The following is a 22,589-nucleotide window of genomic DNA, read 5'->3' as shown; positions in this document are numbered from 1 at the left end:
ATGGATCTTGGATGAGCTCAGATTGTGCCGGAAGCGTCATTTATGTGTGTCATATGTGGGAGGAGAAGCTCAGATACTATCTATGTCCCTGCTGTCGTGGTCCTGGGTTTTTTTTTTGCCTGTGTCTCCCTGTTTTCGTTTTTTTTTTTTTTTTTTTTTTTGCTGGCAGGCAGGCAGCTTGTTGTCTTGTCTGGTTTATTTGTTGATTTTTTATTTTGTAAAGTATGCATTTTGTGTTTGTTCAACTGTGTGAATTGTTTGCAACAAGGTTTTAAAGCTGTTTGTGCAATGCCTGCTTGTCTTTTGTCTAATGAGAGCTGCACTTTACAAACCAGCTACAGTCTAGCATTGTGCAATGGGCTGAGAAGCCTCTTCTAAATATATATAAATACACTACCATTTACAAGTGTGAGGACAATACGTATTAATATATTTATTCAGGAAGGATGCATTAAATTGATTAAAAATGAGACATCAAAAAGTAAAGACATTAAAGACATATCTGTTTCATATATGTTTCAATGTTGTCTTCCTGTGGCTTGAGTGGTAGAGCATTGTGTTAGCAGCACAAGGTTGTGGGTTCGATTCTCAGAGAACCCATGTTAGGTAAAAGCCTGAATGCACTGTAAGTTGCTTTGGATAAAAGCTAAATGCATAAACTTAATTTTAATTTAATTTCTATTTATTTTGAACTTTCTATTTATCAGTGAATCCTGTAGCCTTTTTGAATTAAGGCTTGTAAAAAAAAAGTATAACATTAAAACTATTATACAATAGTGTGTGTATGTATGTATGAATAAATAATGTATGTTATATAAAAAGTTGTACTTCATTTATGAAAAAATAATATTGATTGAAATAACAATTGAACAATAAATTAAATTAAAATAAAATTATTTTCATTCCAAATATATTTATCTAAATCTTTTTTATATATGTATTTACAAATCAGGGTTTTATTATTCTTCTTTATTATTAATTTATTCTGTCATGTCTCAAAATGTCAGCAGAGCTGCAAAATTTCTAAACCTCATCTAAAATTAATTGAAAATGAAACAACTCATTTAATATTTAGTTTGACCTCCTGAGGTTGACAGTGTACATTTTCTGAAAGATAAGCTTCTCTTTACATCAGGCATTTGCTGAGAAAAGTTATAATAAAAGTTCCAGGCAATAGAAATGAAAAGTTAAATAAGCAGAGTCACATTCACAAAGCAACACAAGTACAGCCAAATTACTATAACTAGAAGCTTTATTACGAAGATTCTGGAGACCCAAAAGTTCTCTGTCTCTTTCACAAGACTGCTGATCAAAGACACAGGTGTTTAGCTCATCTGATTTATTTATTTATTTATTTTTTAGATGTTTTAGCATTACGCTGAAGTCACGATGCTAACTAAAGATGCATCAAAGCCTCTCCTCCTTCTCCGATTTCCCACCTACTAGCCAACTTTGTTGGACATAGAATTTCACTTTTTTTTCACAGGCATTCCAGACTGAGGAAAAATGGGGGAGGACATAGGGGAAAAGTGCTTTATTTGATTTAACAACCCCTCTTCCGGCTGGGTTGCTCTGCCAACATATAGAGCCATTCCGGCACCCCTAGTGGTTCCCATGCGAAGTGCAACTCCCCTTCACTATGTTCCTTCAGTCGGATGGAGTAGAAATAGCCTGGGCATTTTGGGACCTCAGCTCAATCAGCTGCATGAGCTCATTCATTAATAATTACTCCGTCCCAAAGCTTTAGCAAGGTCTTAAGAGTTTTCTTCTGAAAAAGTGATATAACAGTCTGGCAGACTGCCTCTGATAAGCCTTAGAAAGGGCGGGCTGAACCCTTTCAGGATGTGCCGATCGATGATCCAACATGCTTGTCTGATGAAGCCCTGCGCTTAGTTCCCTAAAGTCATTTGTAGCTATGAGTGCTGTCACATCTCAAACCAAAGGCCATCGGTTTATAAAATGACATAAAGAACGGGGATTGTGCATCAGTGATGTAAGCTGTCTAACGTATTTATACTCATATTTAATATGAGCAGAATAGAGTTTATAACTGACAATTAAAACAACACTAATCGGGAGAGTAATTGGAAACATCACCTCTCAATGAGAAAAAGGATCATGTGCTGTTAATGTACTGCATTACTTACTTCACAATCAAAACGCTGGTTATCTCGCAGCATTCCCCAATGTCCCTCCTGGGTTTCTGAAATATGCTTTACCAGTTAATTAACCAGCAGGATTAATTGGAAGTGTTTATTTATTTATTTTTTTAATTGTAATGAAAGTAGAAGTGCTTGGCTGTCAGCTCTGCCATGTTAAGCCATAAAACGAAGGGATTTAGTGGACCGTAGAGATCCACGGCAATGCTCATAAGGGAAGCCATGATGAAACTAGAGGAAAGGATGCTGCCTCAAGACATAACGCTCCATTGCGGGTCCCGTAATGTGGCAAAATGCTTTCTACTCCAGATCCAAGACTTATCAAAATTAGGTGACAGTGAAAAAAATGTATAAAGGTTGCAATGAACTCCCAAAACCAAGCATTGTTTTTTTTTTTTTTTTTGACGGAGGTGCTTTGCAGACTAAAATGGGCTGTGTTTTGTTTTTCTTGCAGACAAGCCGTCGTTTTATGTGAAAATCTGTTAAGATCCTCCTGGTTGACAAATTGGGATTTGGGACCCTCATAGATTATTTGGATATGTTAGCATTACAGTTTTTTTTTTTGTTTTTTGTGATTACTTAAATGCTTAGAAATAGGAGACAGACTGAAAGAGAGAGTATGAAGACATAGTGCCCAAAGCAACAGTTCCATTCAAGCAGATCTAAAGAAATCAGCTGTTGCAGTGGAGCCTAAGTAAAGGCCCTCTGTGTCATGTCATGAGAGGACGCCTGATGCTACTGTGACATCCTGAGAAACTCAAAAGTTAAAAGTCAAAGCAGTGAAGTTGTAGCAATGATTTGTGTGATTATCCACTTTAAGGTTGTTTTTGCATACTACAACAAAAGGTAAACCTGTAAACTGAAGAAAAAAACAACAACTTAAAAAGCAACCAAACTAAAAAACAAATTATATTTACATTTAGTCATTAAGCAGAGGTTACAAGTCTCACTTAGCTTAACACATAGCAAGGTTTTTTTTTTATTATATAATAAATAAAAAGAAAACAGATCGAATAGAAAAAGAATAGAGCAAGCTAGTGTTAGAGGCCTTTTTTGCCTTTGTTAATTGTATAATGAATAAAAAGAAAACAAATATATATAAAACAAAAAGATCAGAAAAGCTAGAGTTCGTTTTGTTTCAAGAAAAAAAGCAGTAAATTAATAGAGTGCAAGTTTTTTTTAAAGAATAGAATTAGAATAGAGAGTTCTAGAGTTAAAGGGTCAAATAAAGATGTAAGAGATTTGTTTTTAGCTGATTCTTGAAGAAATGTGCTGCTCGGATTGAGTTGGGCAGGTCATTCCACCAGGAGGGAACATTTAATGTAAAAGTCTGTGAAAGAGATTTTGTGTTTCTTTGGGATGGCACAATAATGCGCCATTCACTTGCAGAATGCATGGCTTCTAGAGGGCACATAACTCTGAAGTAATGAATTTATGTAAAGGGGTGCAGAGCCAGTGGTGGTTTTTATAGGCAAACATTAATGCCTTGAATTTCAATGAGTGATCCACACATGGCAAAACAGTCTGAATCATGGGTTTGCAAACTTTGGGACCCCTAAACATGATGATTCCCATGTGGGACTCCTTAGGAAATATAATGGCAGCTCTATATTTCCATGTATACAAAACAATTAAATCTAAATATTACAAATATTTATATAGGTCACTTAAAAAAACTGAGTTCTTATAGCTTTTGCTTGGTAAATGAAACTCTTTAATTGTCATGACAATCAGCATTCATCTTCCGTCAGCTTCTGTTTGAGAATCTAGAATCAACAAATGCCGATGCATTGAGCTTCCCGTATATTTATATGTAACACATCTGAATAAATTTAAATGTTATACAATACAAGGCTCTTCTGTGTCTCCTTTGCATTCAAAAACAGAAAAGGCTTTCAGTTGAATGGTTTAACTTTTTTTAGATCAGATTTAGACTCAGATTTATGCGTAATGTAGCAATATAATATTTAGCCCTCAGCTTAGTTAACTATAATGTAAATTAAAAAGTCAAACAGAAATATGTGCATAAAATAAATAAACAAATATATAATAATAAAAAACAAACATATGTTACAAAAACTGAAAATTATAATAAAAAAATAAAAAATAAAATCCAAAATACGGTAAACTTCTATTATATTTTTGTAATATTTTAAATTATAAACCTAATAAATCCATACTAAATGAAAAGTAAAACTAAAAAAAAAAACTATTGAAAATGCAAAACTACAATAATCCTGACCCACAATCCTGATTTTTATGAGTAATTAAAACGTAACACTTCAGATTCTGCCTCTTTTAAAATTGAGCCATCAGAAACGGTCTAAAAAGCATTAAAATACCAAATTACACTATAACAAAGCAAAAAGATCAAGAGAGCATCCAGCAGCCCTCTATGGATTTATGGGTAAATGAGCATCAAACAGCAGGCCACAACACTTCCACCCTCAGGTCAGACACAGAACTCAGCAAGGCCATCCGTCTGGTGTCAGAACGTGTTTGTCATCATGTAATTGTGTGGAAGTTTTTGTCTGTAGAAGTGTGACAGATGCTGGGTGTGTGTGCAACAGGAAATTAGAGTTTGTCCATTATTTAGAAGGATTCTGCCATCTCGTACACAAACAAGAACACAAGGGTTCCCGCCAAGAGGCAAATCAGATCATGATTATGGATTTCTCAAGAATGCAAACAAGAGCAACTGCAGGTAAACACCGTTAAATGCATGTGCGCTCAAGTAATAAACCTCAAGCACACACAAAAACGGAAACAGATAAACACTGTGGATTTTATAGGAATACAAATAACACCTACCAACAGCTGCAAATCGCACAAGTTAATAAGAATATTCACGTGTTCTCTCTTTCCTTCTCTGCATTTCTGTGGGATAATAAACCTGCTTGCATCTTATCTCCCCATTTTCATTTCTAAACTTACGTAAAACTCTTTATCCTTTCTGATCTCAGCAGTGTCACACTCATGCACTGCTTAGCACCAGGAGAGGCCATCCATAACGACAAAAGACAAGAATGAACAAGAGAAAATGGATTAGACTGTAACATTTATAAATATCTGAACACAAAGACCAACAGCCGCAAAAGCTCAATTTGGTGTCATTGTTTCAAAGTGTGTCGCAAATCATTAATCAAATCATTAATCAGACAAGAAGAAGAAAAGATTTTCTGATTAATTTCGTATAGTGACGCTTTCTGCAGGTTATGCCAATAGGTATCTTTTATTCAGAATGATTTGTGGGTCATTTTGAGTAATAAAATAAAATAAAATAAAATATGAATGTGTGTGTGTGTGTGTGTGTGCATTCGTACATTTCAGCAATATTTTAACTTTAAGGTACAGGTTGTAGGACCTGCCACTAGAGGGCGCATTATCAAACAATAACAATCGCGTTGTTTGATGATGCTAAGGAGCGTGGAATGATGGGATTTGTTGTCTTCTACCCAACCGCTGACGGCCATCAAATCAGATGGAAACATAAATCATGGATTTAATGTGAGTTCAACGATTTGCGCGAGTAGATTACATAAAAAGTCAATGCAAAGACGCGATCAGACTCTGGATCAGATGCGTTCTGTGGTTTTTGGATATTTTACTGCAAATATCTTACAAATTGTATCTTTAACTAACCAAAATACACAACAAAATTACTAAAATTACCTTAATTAAAATTTAAATGAAAACAGGAAAAACACAAAATATTAATACTAAAACTATAAAATATTGAAATGCTACTAAATTAATATTGAAATCTTTTTAAAAAATGTTTACAACAATACCAAACATTAAGCATGTTTAATGGGACTGTGCACCTGTACTGCATCTTTTCATTAAAGGGTAGTTCACACAAAAATTAAAATTCTAACATGATTTACTCACCTTGAAGATGAAATGCAAAAGTGATTTAAACTATCATAGAAGATTAATGGGTTTGGAATTTTGAATTTACATTTGTGGATGAACTTTTCCCTTAAAGTATGCTTCAGGTCAGATGCAATATGACAGCAATTTCTCTGTCCACATCACTGCTGTGCAATGTGACAAAATACTAGTCAGTCAGAAGATATTTGATGTTAATGTGCGGATATGTGGAGCGTTAGGACACAGTGTCCTAATAAAAAACAAAAAGAGGGACAGGAACCCAACAACATCGCTGGAATGATACATGTGTGCGCTCACAGCGGTTACTAATGAAAGGAAAGGTGTTAAAACAGCTGGGCAAACAAGCAGGAGTGGGAATCCAGGTCAGTAATATGATGTGGTGTCACAGTACATAAATCTCTGCTGGGTAGAGAGGGAAAGTGAGCGGAGAGGAGGAATGGAGCAGGAGAGAGGTGCAGTGGTGAGCCTCAGCTGCACTTTCACTTGTTAAGCTTGTTTGCTTTGCATTGCATTGCTTGCCCTGGGGCCACTGCCTTCACATGGGCTGCCTACGCCTCTCTCTCTCTCTCTTCACTGACGTCTTTGTGTGCAATGCACGGCACTCCACCTCAACAATAATAAAAAAAAAATATATATGAGGAAAAAAATAAGAATAAATAACACAAATACAGGGCAACATAGGGCATGTGCCATGCAAATGAGAAATCTGTAAATAGAATCAGTGGAGCTGAGAATTTTGTCTTGTCCTTTAGTTACAACAATAAAAGACAAGAACAAAACCCTTTTGGCTTCTCAGTACAACTTCTGATGGTAAATTGTCCATTGAGATAAAAAGATTAGCAGATTCTATTGTAATAATGTATTTATGTTGCAGCAAGTCATTTTGATTTCGCTTTTCAGAAAAAGAAAAACTAATTTGATTTGCTGTTAGTCCCAGTCTTTAGTGCCATTCATGGGAGCACCGGAAAAGCACATCCGTTTACTTTATTTTGCTCAATTGCTAGTCATTTTGAATAAACTTCCTGTAGCATATAAATGAGGGAACTGATCATGTGTTATATTCTATGCAGATATAAGGAAAACTAAGAAAGCATGTTTCCACCATGGGATAAATAAAAAAGGTAACTGTGACTTAAATCTCAGAATTCAATTTTTTTTTTTCTTTTTTTTCTTCTCAGAATTAGTTAATATCTCCTAATACTTTTTTCTCAGAATTGTGAGAAAAAGTCTGAACTGTGAGAAAAGAAATTTGCTATTATTTTATTCTATTCTATTTTATTTTTAATTTATTTTATGTGTCAGACAATGGCTTATGCATAGAAAACTTTGCAGTTTAAAACCTAAGAGGTTAATATTGGTAGTTCGGAACTAGTCAGTGTTTTTGAAGGATTACACTAAACGAATATGCAATTATTGACTTATTCATGAAGACAACTTGTTATTTTGTTCCTGAATGAATTAGCGATTATGTCCACTCATAGAGTGCATGTTTCATTCCTGAATGACTCATCGAACAACTGATTCAGTCATAATGACTGTATCGATCGAACTTACCGAAATAATGCTTTTCACATTTTGCAAAAATGGAAGTTGAAGTAAAAAAAAAAAGGCTGGTAAAAATTCTGCCAAAAATATAAATAAAAGTTAATTTCACACCATACTTATGATGATGTAAACCAATAGAGTGCAATATCTAAAAGGGTACAGTAACATACAGTATTTACTCAAAGCCATTTTTTTTTATTAGAATTTATTAGAATTTGGCACTTGTAGAGTGGTAATTTTTCAACCCTGACAAAAAAAGTGAGCCGGAATTTACAACGACCGACACTACAACTCTCCCCGTGGTGAGGAACGTGAGTGGAACACATTTGATTAATGAAATATGGATCTCCTGCAGGCATGATCGTCACTGGGACATAAATCAAACCCCAGGACAGATCAGTGGGCGCTCGCTGCCTGCATGGTTGTAGTAAAACACAATGTGAAGAAATTACAGGAGTCCTCGATGTTACAATTCTTCAACCTGAGGTGCTTTAATATGCAGACTTACATATCAATAAATAACAATTCACAGTAGAACCTCAGGGTGTGTTTATATGACTTGTTGTGATTAAAACATTGTGAATTTTTTTTCACTTTGTACTCCAACAAAGACAATATGGCAGAGCTTTGTCTAGAACCTCATCTGTTGACAGATGTTTCTCAGCGTGCCTTTAGAAACTCCCTGAAGCACCCATTGAAGCGGCGGCTTAAATTACAGAGCCGTATCAAACCTCGAAAAAAACAAAAAACCAAAGAACACTATTTTCTCTGGAGTCCACGGAAGAGATTTCCTCTAATGTGTTCTTTTCACTGGTTCCTATATGAACCAAAGGGACCACAAATCTCATCTCTTCATCGCGATGTGGATCAATAATGAGAAACCGAGTACGCAGCACATATTTTGGGAAAAGAGGGTCCCATTATTCTACATTAGACATTTAGTCACAGATCAGGCTTTTTGATTGCACTTGCTAGATTTAAATAGATTGCTCCTGTCTCGGAGAACGTTTCTCGTGGGGCCGTGTTTGATATAACACCCATTGCCACTTTTTCCATATTGCTTTCTTGCAGAATGCCAGTGTGAATAGATATGGTGAATATTAAAAAGCATGTTTTTGATGCCTTACACAGAAATAAGTTATAGTTCTGACTGAGATATATGATGAAACACCTAAAGGTAGCATATTTGGATGAAAGGATGGACTGATAGATTTTTTTCTTTTGTGTTATTTGTGAAATCAAAATTAAAATAAAGGCCTGGAACAACATAAGAGTACTTTTAATTAGGGATACCATATTTCTTTAAATGAGCATCATGTAAAGACTTAAAAAAGAAAATATTAATTTATAACTTTGATTGGGACTTAGGATACTAATATGATGTAAAATTTAAATATTTTCCCTTTTTTATTTCATGCAAATTTGTGTTGTGTTTTAAATGTAAATTTAAAATTATTATAATTATTATAATTATTATAATTCTTAGTTTCCTTTTGTGTTCTTTGGGAAATAAATAACAGCATAAAGTTTTTTAGTAATTAGTAATTAATGCTAGTATTTTCATTTTGGGGAGTACTATCTCTTTAAATGAACATAATTTGATGTCTTACATGCAGAAATGATGAATTTATATCTCTGTGTGGGATTGAGGCTAGTAATATGAAGCCTACAGGAAGTACAGCCTGATTTGGCTGGAGAGGTGAGAGTATTGTACGGCCGTGCAATATGAAAACTTCAAGTGAGTTAGCAGTCGTGAAATGTGGGCGAGAGATCCCTTTGCCTCTGAGACACTGAGCACAGAATGAGATTAGAAAGAAAGATTACACCTCTCCTTCTGCCTCATTTCAGCAGGGACCATCATCACCAGAAAACAGCACTTATTTTGACACATTGTACAATCAGAGTCATGCACACCATAGAGACTCTCCATTGAGCTGAGATAAAACTAAGACGTATTTAATAATAAATAAATTCATTCATTTAAAATGAGCCTGTCACTTTAACATGTTAATTTAATACAATTAATTGTATAAAAACATTGTATAAAAATAAAGAATTAGCACATTTAATAAGGGATTTCCCACTAATCACTCTAAAAAAAATAAAATAAAGACACACACATTTCTTTGACCGCTCTAATAAAAAATATTGAATTGCACACATTTATGTAAAAGCTGGATAATGGCTTTATGACTTAAGGAAAAGAGATTTGTAAGAAAGAAAGAAAGAAAGAAAGAAAGAAAGAAAGAAAGAAAGAAAGAAAGAAAGAAAGAAAGAAAGAAAGAAAGAAAGAAAGAAAGAAAGAGAAAGAAAGACAGAAAGAAAGAAAGAAAGAAACAAAGTAAGAAAGAAAGAAAGAAAGAAAGAAAGAAAGAAAGAAAGAAAGAAAGAAAGAAAGAAAGACTGTCCTTGACAGCAAGATGTCTGTCATGCATTTTTCTTTGTCTCGTGTCAGAGAGAAACTGTGAAATGTCCTCTCTTTCTGCTGTTGCCTGACATGCCAGAGCTTGATAGAGAGATACTTCAGCTGGCACGGAGGCCTTCACTGGTCAGAATGCTACAGCTTATAGAGGGTTTGAAATGTTTGCAATACTGCACTCAGCAGCTGTTGAATATCCAGACCATCGTTGTACATCACAATAAAAGTAATTGAATGCAAGCTTCTAAATTGAATGTACATGACATTTTTTAGTTTCCAAGTTTCTAGAGCTCTGGATTGAAATGTTTTAAATCATTATTTTTTATTATTTCTTTATGCAGGATGGGGTTCAAACATCTGTGGAATATTCCATGTTCGAAAATTATATACGCCTTGAAACTATTCAATGCATTCTACAATATACATGTCTCTCTTTCTGCCTCTGTATTTTTAGGCATGTAGTTTTTACCATATATAAGCCCCTAAAGCATAATCAGTTGCATTCTCCAAACATGTCATACTTTTATTTCTAGCTCCTATATTTAGGGAAAATGTCCTTTTGCATATGCGAGTTTATTCCATGCAGTTTTAAATAGTTCACTATGCTCTGAGCACACTGCAGTCCTCACACAAACAGTCAAATCATTTTCTCTATAGCTATATTTCTTTTTATTAAATATAATCAATATTATTAATGACTATATTCCACAAGACCACTAATCAAAATGCTTCTATTATGTATTTTTCACTTCATGTCATTGCCCCCCCCCCCCCCCCCCACTCCAATCCGAGAAATATATAAATAAACAAATAATAAATCCTTTAGATTTTCATTGTAGACTCAAATGATTTATTTTCTATTATTTATTTATGTAAAGTATATCCTAAATGTTTTTAAACTTTGGTTAAATTTTCAGTGTGTAGTATTATTATTATTAAGAATAAAGACAAAGGTGTTTAGTATAGAACAGTATAGAACACACATCCAAGCCATCTTATTTTTGTACAAAGATATAAACATCAAACTAGATAATAAAAGACCATTTTAATAGTCTAATATTCATTCCAGGCTCTAAAATGGCAATACAACTAAATTAGGGGCATATGTTTTCATGCATAAATCATAAGTATGTTATTTTAAACCACCGTTAAATTAAATGTCAGCAGAACAATGAAAAACAAAAAAAGTTTGGCCATTTCTAAATATATAACATAAAGTTGGAGCGAAATAAGTCCTTATACAGCTTGCCAAACACTGTGGCTGGTCTTTTATCTACAAGAGTTAATTTTAGTGCCAGCACTCCTGCTGACAGAGCAGAATGGATATGGACCCAATCTTGGTCTTCGTTTTATATATTAGAAAACACACACACATACACACAAATGTTTGAGGCAATGCAGGCGAGGTCTTTCCTTCTCTTCATAAGTAAGCCTGGGCTAAACAAGCAAGTTATATTCAGCACCATGGAGAGTGATACTCTCTCCTATGCCACATGCTGAGCTGAATTCACAACAGTTGCACCGCTTCTACATCATTTACCAACCAAGCGTGGAAATCCAGTTTAAAGGAATACATCACCCAAAAATGAAACTCTGCTAAAAATTTACTCATGCTCGGGCCATCCAAAATGTAGATGAGTTTGCTTCTTCATCTAAACAGATTTAGAGAAATTTAGCATTACATCACTTGCTCACCAATGGATCTGCTGCTCTGAATGGGTATTGTCAGGATGGGAGACCAAACAGCTGATAAAAATGTCACAAACTTTAACTCCAGTCCGTCAATTAACATCTTGTGAAGAGGAAAGACTGGGTGTTTGTAAGAAAAAAATTAATTCAATTAAAATCAATTAATTTTTAACTTTAGATTATTGCTTACAGATACATTATGAGCCCTGTATCCATAATATTTATTTCTCCACTTAAACAGTCATCTTGTATCATCTGTCATCTGAATCAAGAGAGAAATATACTCAAGGACCTTTTTTCATGTGAAAACATGAACGCAGTTCTAAACAAATATGTCAGTGGATTTTGATGTGTGAAGACAAGGAATGGACTTTTTCACTGGAGCAATCTTTATTATGGATTATATAATAATGCTTTAATTGAATTATGGACAGTTAAAGGATAAAATATCTTAATGATGGATTTGATTGTAGATTTACAATTCACAAGACATTAATTGATGGACTTTAGTTGTGTGGATTGTGATGTTTTTATCAGATGTTTGGACTCTAATTCTGATGGCACCCATTCACTGCAAAGGATCCATTGTTGAGCAAATTATGTAAATGTCTCCAAGTCTTTTCTGATGAAGAAAAAAACCCCGAATCTAATAAAAAATTTTGGTTAAACCATTCCTTTAGCTAGTTGCTAAATACGAATCAAGTACAAATACATGACATTATCTTTTTTACTAGTACACATAATTTGGTCATATAAGCACTATACATGTAAGAAAAGCTCAATGAAGTACCAATCACATTTCATTTCCTTTGCCTACATACTGTATAATAGCATCCGCACGAGCAGGTGTTCACCCCACCTCTGGAGATGCCTCGGTAAAGGCTGATGATGATGATGATGATGATGAAAAGAGTCCTTTGCTCTAATGAAAGCCACAGTGCTCTAATGTTTAAAACAGGTTGGAGGGTAAGTAAGGATCATACACCCTGTGGAGCCCAGCACAGAGCCGGTAAATACTTTCCCAGCCCTTGCATTATTGTTCTCGGGGTGAGCCTGGGCTAATGTTGATTGGCTATGTTTGTGCTGATGTGCCATTTCCCAGCTGGCTAGCCTTGTTTCCCAGCTCACTCTGATGGTAAGCCAACAATGACGGGGGCCTGTGTTCTCTCATGCTTGGAAGAGCACGTTTTGAAAACCAGGCCAAGATGCTTTGCGTCTCGAGCCGCCTTCATGGTTTCGATTCTGATATATTTGTGTGCTGTAAAATCGCATCAGCACAACGGCAGTAATGCTCATTGACTGGGATTACTACAAATGCTTTCCTGAAAAACACTAACTATGTTTTTTACACAGTGGCCACTCAAAACAACAGGGCGCTGCTCCAAATGTGACTATGAAAAATGGCACTTTCAAATGAATGTTCCATGTTTGCTGTAAACAAACATTTTTTTGAGAGCAGCAGCAGTCCTTACGTGTTTGGAGTGTGTCTGTGCCGTATGTGGCTGTTCTCATTTTAAATGCTCTCTAAACTGTGCCTGTGATGCTACTCGAGGCAAACAGGAAAGCAACTGAAGCCCCAAACTGTAAGAAAAGGTGAAACATGAACATTTGTGTGAAAAACACAAGATAGAACTAACCAGAAAAAAATAAAAAATAAATTAGTTATGTATAACCTCTCAGGGCTTTACAAAATACAAACTTGAAACTGGTGAAAGCACAGCATGATGTAAAGTTATAAGCACATTGCACAAAAACAAAAACATAAGGGAGGAAAAGAACACACATAAAGCACACACTTCCCCTGTCACACACACTGGCTGGAGGCGTTGATAGGACTTTAGGACTTCAGGGAAGCATGGCGGAAGAATGAATGTGAAAGAGAGCAATGCTTATCACTGAAGTGCAGCACCTCTCAGAAGGAACTCAAGGAATGTTCTAGAAGCACAAGTGCAAAGTGACTTTGGAGAGAATGGAGGAAAATAGACAGCTGAACTAATTAAAGTGTCCTATTACAGCACTGCTCTGCCTTCAATATTTAACATTAATCTGTCTTTTTTTTCATTAAATCAAATATTATTTATATATGCATAATATACTGTAATTTATTATTATGAAAATATATTATACAATATTGTTTCAGATTGTATATATCAAAGTTTAAATATTTGAAAATTCAATTATAGTAATACGACATACTATCTTATTTCTGTGGAAAGGTTTGGTCCACTTGATGAAAGAGAGAGGAGAAAAAATCAGTGTACTGTCAGTACATGCCCTGCATCCATTTTTATGAAACATCACAAGTTGTGGATATTTCTTCAGGGTCAGTGAGTTGAGAATGAGCACATGCCAAAACATGTTAAATGGTCAGCAAACACAGCCCTTCTTGAAGACCAAGACGATTCCAAACACGTCAAGAAGGACTGTGAAAAGCCTCTTAATTCTGAACAAAAGACCGTCTGTGTCTCTCTCAGTCCTTTAGAGTGAATATATAAAATTCAGAAATGATTAAGGATGTAACGATCAGAATAAATCATTTTCATTAAAGCTATAATATCTGAACAATGTGATGGCACAAAGACGATGTGCATTTGTAATCAGCCGGTAGATGCAGACAGCCAAATAGTTTTTCAGCATAATATTTTTGTCGATGCAGAAAAATATTGAGTCCTGAGGCTCTGAAGACTGTACAAACTTTGTCCTTACGGACTTCCCTCAGCCCATTACAAGAAAGGCTATGAAAAAGGATTTGTTAATGAGCTAGAGTACTAACAGACCCATTTTTAATCAGAAATTTTCATTCTCTTTTAAATGCATCCATTGAAGGGATTATGTAATGTATACTGTTAACCATTTCCTCTCCAGCTGGACTGAAGAAATACATATGAACGACAGCTGGCCTCTTGCAATTGGTGCCTAAATTTAGAAATCCTTAGAAATCACTTTCGTATTTCTTTTAAAATAAGTCAAGATAGTTAGATGTTACAGTATATCTGATGATATATGATCACTGTGCATACATTCGTTCTTCATCCCCTCTCTAGGCCTGCCTCAGCAATTTGAGTTCACCTCCGCCTTAAACCTGTGATTCCATGAAGACCAGTATCTCCATCGGTTTATTGACAATTCACAAACTGAATACAGATGAAGGGCTTAAGTGTCCCTCATTATAGTTACATGGAGCCTGTGCTCTTTAGGAATCGGGCTTAAAGTTCAAGTACTGCAATCTCTTTACCAACAGCACCAGTGGGTTCTATTAATCCGCTCCTGTAGCAGGATGGTGCAAAATACAAATACTTTTTAAATTTCAATTTAATTTTTGAATTTAAACTGAGGTAGCTGAAATATAATTTTGAATAATTATATATATATATGTGTTCGCATAACATTTGGGCTATTTACAAAAACATGAGATATGAATTTATATGTACTACTGTTCAAAATGTGGTTTTTGAATACCAATATTACTGGTACTACAGCTTTTTTTTTGAAAGAAATTAATACTTAAGGATGATTATTTTGATCAAAAGTGACTGCAAGTACATTTATAATGTTACAAAAGATCTCAGTTTCAAAGAAATGCTGTTAATATATACAAACAAACACACACACACACACAGTAACTGTTTTTAACATGAAGAATAAAGGCTGGTGTAATGACATGAATAGCATTTTAAAATATATTAAAATAACAGTTTTAATATATTAATTTATTAATATAACCAGTCCAATCCAACCCTAAAATGCTATTCAAACTATGAATTAATATGCCTGAAAAGACATATTGGAATAAGATTTTCTAGTTAAATTTAATGTGAGTGTACCAAATGAAAATTTACATGCATAAGTCTAAAAATGGAGCCAAATACTGTTTGAAACTTGTGCTTATTGTGTCACAGTGTCTGGGTTGTGTCCCTGGGTTTCCACTAGATGTCCCCCTTTCTCACGGTGTCTGTCACTTTATCACTTCCTGTTCCCTTATTTGGTCACCTTCCTCCTTGTTAGTAATTGATTGTTCCCCACCTGTCTCCTGTTCCCTCATTATCCTTCTGTGTATTTATACCCGGTCTGTCTTAGTATGTGTCACGGAGTCCTTGTCTAATGTCTTGTCATTCCGTAGTCTTGATCCTGCCTTGTGTTTTGTCCATTCTTGTTTATTTGGATTCTCTGGTTTTGACCCTGCCTGGACTGTTTACCCTTTTGGATTGCCCCTTAATAAATATCTTACCTGCACTTGAATCTCTCCGTGTTTCTTGTATCACCGTACGTGACATATTGAGCAGAGCTCTTGTCTAATATTTCTTGCAAAATTGAAAAAGATTCTTCCTCACTTAAAATAACACCAATGTCTCTTTTAAAAACAAAACACATATTGGGTGATGACAGGTCCTGGAACTTCACAAAAAAAACTCTCAGGATAAAGTCTATACAGGTAGACTTGACGCTACAGTGAATGTCACACTATTTAAGTTCCCCAACAGCTCATTAAACGAACATGAGGTTCTGACTCAAAACAGGTCATATTTGGGCTATAATTTCACATGGTAGTCTGAGTGGAAGTGATTATTTATAATTTCATTGCCACCCCTACCATAGCTTTGGCTCCTAAAGGACACTTTAGCAGAAATCCTTTAATTAATGTATCGGGGGCTTTGGAAGAACAGGGATGTCTGACTCAAAGAGGCAAATTAAAAGCAACGTGTAGTTGCAAAAGTGCAGAAGAAATGTAGCGTCTGACATTAAAGCCATGCAGCATTGATGTCATTACATATGGAGACTAGATCAATATAAGAGAAGATGAAAAAAAAAACCTTCAAGCATTGCTAACAACTAGTGAACATTCACACAGCATTTCAGCAACCTGCTTGTGTGTGTATGTGTGTGTGTCAGTGAATGAGCTCCACTGAAAACTGCTGTACGTATGAAAGCAATCGCACTGCTGGAATCCATCGGCCTTATACTGCGACAGCAGGGAGTGGAGTCAAGGTGGAAGAGGAGATGGTCGAAAAGAGGCAAATATACAGTGGAATGACAGAGGCCGAAACACAGGGGGCAACATCTCGAAGGGCATTGTACACCATCTCCAGCTGGAGCACTTGACATTTAAACTAGGGTCTGAAAATCCCAAAGGAAAGGCTCAACATATCTTGAGATTTGTGTAAGGGTGCTTGAATGAAAACATCAGCATGATTCAACATTAAGCGTGGAGCCTCCGCAGGGCTGACATTTGCATTTAAAGACATAAGTAGTAATCCCTGAGATATCTCTCATCCCTATGAACAAGATATGCAGAGATGTGAAAGGTGCCACATTCGATAATGTAGGAATGAAGGCATATCCTACCAAATTTTCAGCACAAAAGCATGCACAACAAGATTTTTAATCAAAGAGGCCAAAATATCACACTTCAATTATCATTGTTTAATTGAGACATTAGGTTCTTTTTTTCTTCTTCTTCTTTTTTTCATGTATTCTGATGGGAAACAATTAATGAAGGTCTATAAACTTTTTAGCATATAACAGTATGCAATATAAAAATAATTAATATTAGGCTATATAAAAGTAACAGAAAATGACTGATAAAGACAATCACTGGTTAGTTTCTCAGTGTTTAAGTAATTTGAATGAATCGGTTGAGTGTATGATTCAGTGATTCACTTATAAAGACAGTTGCTTGTGTCTTTCCTGAATGAATGAATGTTGAATGAATCACTCAATGATTTACTCATAGAGATGGTCACTTTTTGCAACTTCCTGGAGCAACAATGTTCTACTATTAATTGATACGTAAAGCATCAAAGAGATGGCATACTCAACCATGGCAATAAGGAAGTCAATGAGAACCAAAACTGATTGATTACCAACATTCTTCAAAATCTGCTTCGTACATAAATACATTGAGGTTTATTATTTAAGATAAGTATTATTCTGCAAACTAAATAAATAATATATAATTCCTTTATTAGTTTCCCCCTCTTTAGCTTAATGTATTTACCTCCTTAAGCGTACTGCCCTATCACTGTATTTTTCTACAGAAAACAGGATGTGGTTAGATATTCATTTATATTTTTGTGTTGGACTTTGTTCGATCATTCAAGAATCTACTTGTTTTGTACATATACATTTTACGTATATCTGACATTAAGATCTAGTTAATGTTTGTATAGATCCAATTAAGCAGTATCAATCGCTACTGAATATTATAATTATGCCACGAGAAGCTACAAGGAGCAGCTGTGCACTCCTTTATAATACATACACAATAGATAATAACAGCCTGTGGGGTCTCAGCGGTGGTGTGAAGCAACTAAACACACAGATTTAAGGAAAGTCTAAAATGAATATAAATAATGGGTCAAATTACACCTTGCACCTCATTATTCTAATTTCCAGAACAAACTAATTTTCTCGGGTGTGAGAAACAAGGGTGACAATGTAAAGTGTAGGAGGACAGACAGATCCTCGGCATCTTGAAGAGGACCTGATCTGAGAAAACTTTAACAAGCCCACAAATGTGACTGCAAGAAATCAAATTATTACAGAAATCTATGCACGGTCATGGCCGCCGCCTCACTGATGTAGAATGGCCATTTATTTGACAGGTTTTAAGAGGTGAGGCACTAGTTCCTGTCACCACTCGCTCAAAACTGCACTGCAACGAAAAGCTAATTAGCCAAGAAGCCTCGTAGAAAACGAAAAGGGAGTGTTTTTCATTCCTAATTAGTGGTCGTATCAGCAAAGTAATTTTAAAAATGCCAAATGTCACCACAGGGCAGCTGGGAAAAAAGGGTGATGCTGTGAGTTCTGGGCTACTAGAATAGAGGAAAGTTTATCCTTTATTACAAAAAAAATAAATAAAAAATACTTAAGAGTGCAGCACTTTACTTTATGCAACCACCAGCGATAATTAAGCCTGCCAAATCTGTGGAACTTCTGAAAAATGTCAAACATTCTCTTGGTAATTAGAGTGATTTGTGTCTTCCCGCAAACTAGCAGCGAAACCCTTTTATTCCTTCAGACGTTCAAACATGCTTGTGTTGGTCTGTGATTTCTCTATTGTTCTTATGCGATGCGGATACTGGGCTCTTATTGTTTGCTTCATCTTTGATTCTACTACTTCGTTTATTATGTTATTAAACACAGCAGTGTACCGACGGACAGGGGTGTAAAGTGGATGCACACTGTGTGATTTGTCGTCTTTTGCGATTGTTGCTTGTCAGATTGTATGATACCATCTCAGTGTGATCTTAGTGAAAAGCAAAGACAGAATGTATGACATCAATGATTTTGTATTTCAGATTATACGATATATTGATATTCATAAAATAGTATCCTTGTGCTTATGTTATGATTGAAATAACGAGGTGCAGTTTGCACAGTATACATTTTTGCATTTAAAACGGGAGATACAGGGCAGTGGAAAGGAAAATATATGTTTAGGTTAAGGTTTAGAGAGTTGTTTTTTTATATACAGTACAGACCAAAGGTTTGGACACACTTTCTCATTCAAAGAGTTTTCTTTATTTTCATGACTATGAAAATTGTAGATTCACACTGAAGGCATCAAAACTATGAATTAACACATGTGGAATTATATATGGAATTATATACATAACAAAAAAGTGTGAAACAACTGAAAATATGTCATTGTAGGTTCTTCAAAGTAGCCACCTTTTGCTTTGATTACTGCTTTGCACGCTCTTGGCATTCTCTTGATGAGGTTCAAGAGGTACAGTAGTCACATGAAATGGTCTTCCAACAGTCTTGAAGGAGTTCGCCGAGAGATGCTTAGCACTTGTTGGCCCTTTTGCCTTCAGTCTGCGGTCCAGCTCACCCCTAAACCATCTCGATTGGGTTCAGGTCCGGTGACTGTGGAGGCCAGGTCATCTGGCACAGCACCCCATCACTCTCCTTCTTGGTCAAATAGCCCTTGATGCCTTCAGTGTGACTCTACAATTTTCATTGTAATGAAAATAAAGAAAACTCTTTGAATGAGAGGGTGTGTCCAAACTTTTGGTATGTACTCTATATAAAGTTGAACTTTTAATTTAAAGGGTTAGTTCACCCAAAATTTTTATTATTTAATTATGTCATTAATGACTCACCCTCATGTCGTTCCAAACCCGTAAGACCTCAGTTCATCTTCGGAACACAGTTTAAGATATTTTAGATTTAGCCCGACAGCTTTCTGTCCCTCCATTGAAAATGTATGTACGGTATGTTGACGTACAATTCTGCTGACATGTTATCTTTGTTATTGGCGCACCAGAAAACATGTCAGCAGTGTCATACATCAACAGTCACAGCAGTCGCACTCACAACAGACACAGAAGAGAAGACAATACTGAATGAAGTGCTAGTTTTTGCTATTTTTGGACCAAAATGTATTTTCAGTGCTTCAACAAATTCTAACTGACCATCTGATGTCATATGGACTACTTTAATGATGTTTTTATTACCTTTCTGGACATGGATAGTATACCGTACATACATTTTCAATGGAGGGACAGAAAGCTCTCGGACTAAATCTAAAATATCTTAAACTGTGTTCTGAAGATGAATGGAGGTCTTACGGCTTTGGAACGACATGAGGGTAAGTTATTAATGACATAATTTTCATTTTTTTCATTTTTTTTCCAACTGCAAATATAAATATGCACATAAAAAATAATAATAATGTACTTCGTAAAAATAAACAATTAGCCTATGGAGAGAAAATAATAATAATAATAATAATAAACCATTCGAACATAATTTGCATGTAAAACATTGATAGCCTAGGTATCTATAAAGTTCAAAAGTTGCTTTATTATTCAGCCACTCACTTTTGTGCTTTCTAGGAGAAATGGAAAATTAATTTTAATCTTTCCAAATTAAATCCAAAAGACTCAGAACTCCTTCATTAATGTGCTGCAGTAAAAGACAAAATACATTACTTGCATTACATATTTGAGAATAGGAATATCAGATATTTTAATATCTATTAACAAGATGTGTCTCCATAGAAATAGGAATACGATGTGTTCTAAAATAGTTCACATTAAAATACATAATCATATATATGTGTGTGTGTTTGTGTGTGTGTGTGTGGGCAAGTAACCATGCACTCTAATTAAATATTTTTTTGCAAGCAACATATAGCCTATATCAGTCATGTATTTTATGATATAGTAGATATTTTACAAGTGACAGATTTTTTTCCTGAAGGGATCTAAAAAGCGTGAAATTGACTTTTTTTTCCTGTCTGCCTCCTTTGACGTCACTGCTCATACGCTGGAAAGATAGTTGGTAAGGGCTTGTGACTTGGCATGTTATTCTGATAATATTGAATTCAATGTGACAAAAAAAAAAAAAACAACAACCTTTAAATAACATTAATGGGACACATATCTAATCAGTAAATACAAGTTTTAAATTTAAATATTTAGCAGGCGACTTACAGTGCAATCAGACTATTAATTTTTACCTATCATGTGCTCCCGGGGAATCGAACCCCCAACCTTGCGCTTGATAGCGCAATGCTCTACCAATTGAGCTACAGGAACACAAGTTTTACTAAAGTTTACACATAAATAAAAATAAATAATCTGCTGGTACAGGTTTCTGCCAAGAACCTCCTTCTTGACAATGGCCTAGAGTCTGGAAACTGACTGACGGCTGGCTCTGTGGCTCTGCGGACAAATGTATCTCGAAGATGAGAGCGATTGTGTTTTCAGACACCTGCTGCTGACATCATAATTACAACTCCACTTGCTCATCTTCTCCCACTTACTAGCTATTGATTGGCCTTCATAGTTGAGACACATGCATTCTGGTCTGTTCTCACAAAAACACAAAGCCATAGTAATTATAGCACTGAAAGTGCATCAAACCTTTTAACAAGACCAATAATATTATTTATAAAACCTCACTTATACTTAAACAATACCAAAGTAGCTTTGTGAACACATTGTGAACACAGCTTAGCCAGACAATAATATTAAATCATGATGCAATTATATATAGTCATTATAACTCTCTCCCTCAGCCAGTCTCAGGCATTTCAAAGCATGTTAAAGCATATGAATTCTGATGATAGGTTATTATTTCCTCTGTGGAGTGAAAGTGATTCCAAAAACTTTTCCAGCCTTATTAGATTTGCAGCCCTTTGCAGGTACAGAAGGAAATGGCTACAGTACACAAATAGCTGGAACAAAGTAATCCTCGTCTAACATCGTTCAAGGCATGAGTCCAAGCCTTTCACAACAAAACTTTAGTCCCCATTCGAATAAAGTAATATTTTAAAAGCCTACAGGAGATCACATTAGCCTTCAGCATTGTGTCATGAACCACCGTTAAATCACGTGACACACACCATGTGACATGGATGGTTAACTCCCCCAATTAAGCATTCTGGGTGAAAAAATAACTCTTGAGCAATCTCAAATATGCATAGTGATGATGAATCTTAATTACAAAGGCCATAATCTTTCCTAATATCAGCATTCACAGCACGCACAGTCAACCAGATAAAGTGAAGGGCTCTAACTCAAAATTTGGTTTTAAATCTTGCTGGACTAGAACAAATGATCTCAAGGTGCCTTTGGCCCAGGTAAAACTGATGAAGTTGCATCCTGCATATCTCAAACTGTGTGGACACAAGCTACCAAAATAGCACACACTAATTTAAAATGTTTGCCATTTTAATTAGATTGCGCTCTGAGATTGCGTTATCTGATGAACTTACAGGGGCGTCGTGATTCAGAGACATTTAAGCTGGAACAGAGTAGAAAAGGGTTACATAACGAACTTTGTTTCGCACAACTAGTTTAAACAGGTTATTGTGGTGATTCAATTCAGATAGCGGCTGAATGGCACCTGAAACTTGAAATAGCAACACTACA

At 35.4% G+C, this 22,589-nt stretch overlaps 1 protein-coding gene across 1 annotated transcript in view; it reads right to left on the bottom strand.

The window, feature by feature from the left end:
* Positions 1-22,589, bottom strand: part of csmd3b (CUB and Sushi multiple domains 3b) — a 423,699-nt gene that overhangs the window by 392,777 nt on the left and 8,333 nt on the right. The window lies entirely within an intron of this gene.

Source organism: Carassius carassius, chromosome 8 (genome assembly GCF_963082965.1).
Source record: "Carassius carassius chromosome 8, fCarCar2.1, whole genome shotgun sequence".
NCBI classification, from domain to species: Eukaryota; Metazoa; Chordata; class Actinopteri; order Cypriniformes; family Cyprinidae; genus Carassius; species Carassius carassius.
Note: the sequence above shows the minus strand (reverse complement) of the source record. Positions and strands in the feature narration are given on the sequence as shown.